Genomic DNA, 5,000 nt, shown 5'->3' on the forward strand with positions numbered 1-5,000 from the left:
CATGCTGAGCCTTGGTGCGGGCGGTTGCCTCGAGCACCATCCGCAGACCCTGGGCCCTGGTGCGGCCGGTTGCCCCGATAACCATCGGCACACGCTGGGCCCTGGAGCGGCCGGTTGCCTCGATCACCATCGGCAAAAGCTGGGCCCTGGTGGGGGCGCTTGCCTCGACCACCATCGGCACACGCTGGGCACTGGTGCGGGCGCTTGCCTCGACCACCATCGGCACACGCTTGGCCCTGGTGCGGGCGGTTGCCCCCAGCACCATCGGCACACGTTGGGCCCTGGTGCGGGCGCTTGCCTCGACCACCATCGGCACACGCTGGGCCCTGGTGCGGGCGCTTGCCTCGACCACCATCGGCACACGCTGGGCCCTGGTGCGGCAGGTTGCCTCGACCACCATCGGCACACGCTGGGCCCTGGTGCGGGCGCTTGCCTCGACCACCATCGGCACACGCTGGGCCCTGGTGCGGCAGGTTGCCTCGAGCACCATCGGCACACGCTGGGCCCTGGTGCGGCAGGTTGCCTCGAGCACCATCGGCACACGCTGGGCCCTGGTGCGGTCGGTTGCCTCGATCACCATCGGCACACGCTGGGCCCTGGTGCGGGCGGTTGCCTCGACCACCATCGGCACACGCTGGGCCCTGGTGCGGCAGCTTGCCTCGAGCACCATCGGCACACGCTCGGCCCTGGTGAGGTCGGTTGCCTCGAGCACCATCGGCACACGCTGGGCCCTGGTGCGGGCGCTTGCCTCGACCACCATCGGCACACGCTGGGCCCTGGTGCGGTCGGTTGCCTCGAGCACCATCGGCACACGCTGGGCCCTGGTGCGGGCGCTTGCCTCGACCACCATCGGCACACGCTGGGCCCTGGTGCGGTCGGTTGCCTCGAGCACCATCGGCACACGCTGGGCCCTGGTGCGGGCGGTTGCCTCGACCACCATCGGCACACGCTGGGCCCTGGTGCGGGCGGTTGCCTCGACCACCATCGGCACACGCTGGGCCCTGGTGCGGGCGCTTGCCTCGACCACCATCGGCACACGCTCGGCCCTGGTGCGGTCGGTTGCCTCGAGCACCATCGGCACACGCTGGGCCCTGGTGCGGGCGGTTGCCTCGACCACCATCGGCACACGCTGGGCCCTGGTGCGGGCGCTTGCCTCGACCACCATCGGCACACGCTCGGCCCTGGTGCGGTCGGTTGCCTCGAGCACCATCGGCACACGCTGGGCCCTGGTGCGGCAGGTTGCCTCGAGCACCATCGGCACACGCTGGGCCCTGGTGCGGTCGGTTGCCTCGATCACCATCGGCACACGCTGGGCCCTGGTGCGGGCGGTTGCCTCGACCACCATCGGCACACGCTGGGCCCTGGTGCGGCAGCTTGCCTCGAGCACCATCGGCACACGCTCGGCCCTGGTGCGGTCGGTTGCCTCGAGCACCATCGGCACACGCTGGGCCCTGGTGCGGGCGCTTGCCTCGACCACCATCGGCACACGCTGGGCCCTGGTGCGGTCGGTTGCCTCGAGCACCATCGGCACACGCTGGGCCCTGGTGCGGGCGGTTGCCTCGACCACCATCGGCACACGCTGGGCCCTGGTGCGGGCGGTTGCCTCGACCACCATCGGCACACGCTGGGCCCTGGTGCGGGCGCTTGCCTCGACCACCATCGGCACACGCTCGGCCCTGGTGCGGTCGGTTGCCTCGAGCACCATCGGCACACGCTGGGCCCTGGTGCGGCAGGTTGCCTCGACCACCATCGGCACACGCTGGGCCCTGGTGTGGGCGCTTGCCTCGACCACCATCGGCACACGCTGGGCCCTGGTGCGGCAGGTTGCCTCGAGCACCATCGGCACACGCTGGGCCCTGGTGCGGTCGGTTGCCTCGACCACCATCGGCACACGCTGGGCCCTGGTGCGGGCGCTTGCCTCGACCACCATCGGCACACGCTGGGCCCTGGTGCGGCAGGTTCCCTCGACCACCATCGGCACACGCTGGGCCCTGGTGCGGCAGGTTGCCTCGATCACCATCGGCACACGCTGGGCCCTGGTGCGGGCGGTTGCCTCGACCACCATCGGCACACGCTGGGCCCTGGTGCGGCAGCTTGCCTCGAGCACCATCGGCACACGTTGGGCCCTGGTGCGGCAGGTTGCCTCGACCACCATCGGCAGCCTCGACCACCATCGGCACACGCTGGGCCCTGGTGCGGGCGCTTGCCTCGACCACCATCGGCACACGCTCCGCCCTGGTGCGGTCGGTTGCCTCGAGCACCATCGGCACACGCTGGGCCCTGGTGCGGCAGGTTGCCTCGACCACCATCGGCACACGCTGGGCCCTGGTGCGGGCGGTTGCCTCGACCACCATCGGCACACGCTGGGCCCTGGTGCGGGCGCTTGCCTCGACCACCATCGGCACACGCTGGGCCCTGGTGCGGCAGGTTGCCTCGAGCACCATCGGCACACGCTGGGCCCTGGTGCGGCAGGTTGCCTCGACCACCATCGGCACACGCTGGGCCCTGGTGCGGGCGCTTGCCTCGAGCACCATCGGCACACGCTCGGCCCTGGTGCGGTCGGTTGCCTCGAGCACCATCGGCACACGCTGGGCCCTGGTGCGGCAGGTTGCCTCGACCACCATCGGCACACGCTGGGCCCTGGTGAGGGCGCTTGCCTCGACCACCATCGGCACACGCTCGGCCCTGGTGCGGTCGGTTGCCTCGAGCACCATCGGCACACGCTGGGCCCTGGTGCGGGCGCTTGCCTCGAGCACCATCGGCACACGCTCGGCCCTGGTGCGGTCGGTTGCCTCGAGCACCATCGGCACACGCTGGGCCCTGGTGCGGCAGGTTGCCTCGACCACCATCGGCACACGCTGGGCCCTGGTGCGGGCGCTTGCCTCGACCACCATCGGCACACGCTCGGCCCTGGTGCGGCAGGTTGCCTCGAGCACCATCGGCACACGCTGGGCCCTGGTGCGGGCGGTTGCCTCGACCACCATCGGCACACACTGGGCCCTGGTGCGGGCGCTTGCCTCGACCACCATCGGCACACGCTGGGCCCTGGTGCGGCAGGTTGCCTCGAGCACCATCGGCACACGCTGGGCCCTGGTGCGGCAGGTTGCCTCGAGCACCATCGGCACACGCTGGGCCCTGGTGCGGTCGGTTGCCTCGAGCACCATCGGCACACGCTGGGCGCTGGTGCGGGCGCTTGCCTCGACCACCATCGGCACACGCTGGGCCCTGGTGCGGCAGGTTGCCTCGATCACCATCGGCACACGCTGGGCCCTGGTGTGACAGGTTGCCTCGAGCACCATCGGCACACTATCGGCCCTGGTGCGGGCGGTTGCCTCGACCACCATCGGCACACGCTGGGCCCTGGTGCGGGCGCTTGCCTCGGGCACCATCGGCACACGCTGGGCCCTGGTGCGGGCGGTTGCCTCGAGCACCATCGGCACACGCTGGGCCCTGGTGGGTTTAGGCACATCTTCAAATTTTTGCCGTGCCAATGCCATTTTTATGGCTTGTAAATTCATACAATGGTCCCCTAAGCCTTCACGTGAAGTTTCGTTGGAAGATGACTCGTTTTCTATTTTTCACGATTTTCGAAACTTTTTGCGGTTCGGGATTTTTTAAAATTTTTTTATAAGGATTTTTGGCCCCAAATTTTGTAGGCATGATCCTTCTATTTTTGTTGGCATGCACAAAAAAATTCAGCTAAAAACTCGAAGTAGAGAAGATTTTGTGACCGTTTGAAAAAAGTGTCCCCATTTCAGACACTTTAACGGCTACTGGTAGCAAACCTGTAAAATCTCAAATGCTCTTTAAGGGGGTGTGAATTCTCAGAGGTTTGATGAGGGATAGGGGGCCAACACAAGGCCAAGTACCAGCACCCATCGCACATCATGTGCGCACACCCCCCCGGCCCCCCTCCCAATCGCCGGAACCCCAATGCCGCCGGTCAGGTTCTCCGGCGGTACTCCGGCGATGCTCCGGCGATGCTGTCCCGAGTGAAAAAAATGCGGCACCAGCACATGCTGGAGCCAAGCATGGGCACCGTGGCTCAAAATCGAACTTCGGCCAAGGCCTCGACCATCAATGGCACATGATGACGCATGGTGATGGCACATGCATCGACCATCATCGGCATAGGCTGCCCTTCGGTACGGGCACTTGCCTCGACCGCCATCGGCACAAGCTGGGCCCTGGTGTGGGTTGTTGCCTCGATCACAATCGGCACATGCTGAGCCTTGGTGCGGGCGGTTGCCTCGAGCACCATCGGCAGACCCTGGGCCCTGGTGCGGCCGGTTGCCCCGATAACCATCGGCACACGCTGGGCCCTGGGGCGGGCGCTTGCCCCCAGCACCATCGGCACACGCTGGGCCCTGGTGCGGGCGCTTGCCCCGAACACCATCGGCACAAGCCGGCCCTTGGTGCGGGCTCCTGGCTCGACCACCATCGGCACACGCTGGGCCCTGGTGCGGGCGGTTGCCTCGAACACCATCGGCACACGCCGGCCCTTGGTGCGGCCGGTTGCCTCGACCACCATCGGCACACGCTCGGCCTTGGTGCGGGCGCTTGCCTCGACCACCATCGGCACACGCTCGGCCTTGGTGCGGGCGCTTGCCTCGACCACCATCGGCACACGCTGGGCCCTGGTGCGGGCGGTTGCCTCGACCACCATCGGCACACGCTCGGCCTTGGTGAGGGCGCTTGCCTCGACCACCATCGGCACACGCTGGGCCCTGGTGCGGGCGGTTGCCTCGACCACCATCGGCACACGCTCGGCCTTGGTGCGGGCGGTTGCCTCGACCACCATCGGCACACGCTGGGCCCTGGTGCTGGCGGTTGCCTCGACCACCATCGGCACACGCTGGGCCCTGGTGCGGGCGGTTGCCTCGAACACCATCGGCACAAGCCGGCCCTTGGTGCGGGCGGTTGCCTCGAGCACCATCGGCACACGCTGGGCCCTGGTGCGGGCGGTTGCCTCGACCACCATCGGCACACGCTGGGCCCTG

This window comes from Durio zibethinus, unplaced genomic scaffold (assembly GCF_047325235.1).
Source record: "Durio zibethinus cultivar Kanyao isolate XHJ-2024 unplaced genomic scaffold, ASM4732523v1 HiC_scaffold_391, whole genome shotgun sequence".
Lineage (NCBI taxonomy): Eukaryota > Viridiplantae > Streptophyta > Magnoliopsida > Malvales > Malvaceae > Durio > Durio zibethinus.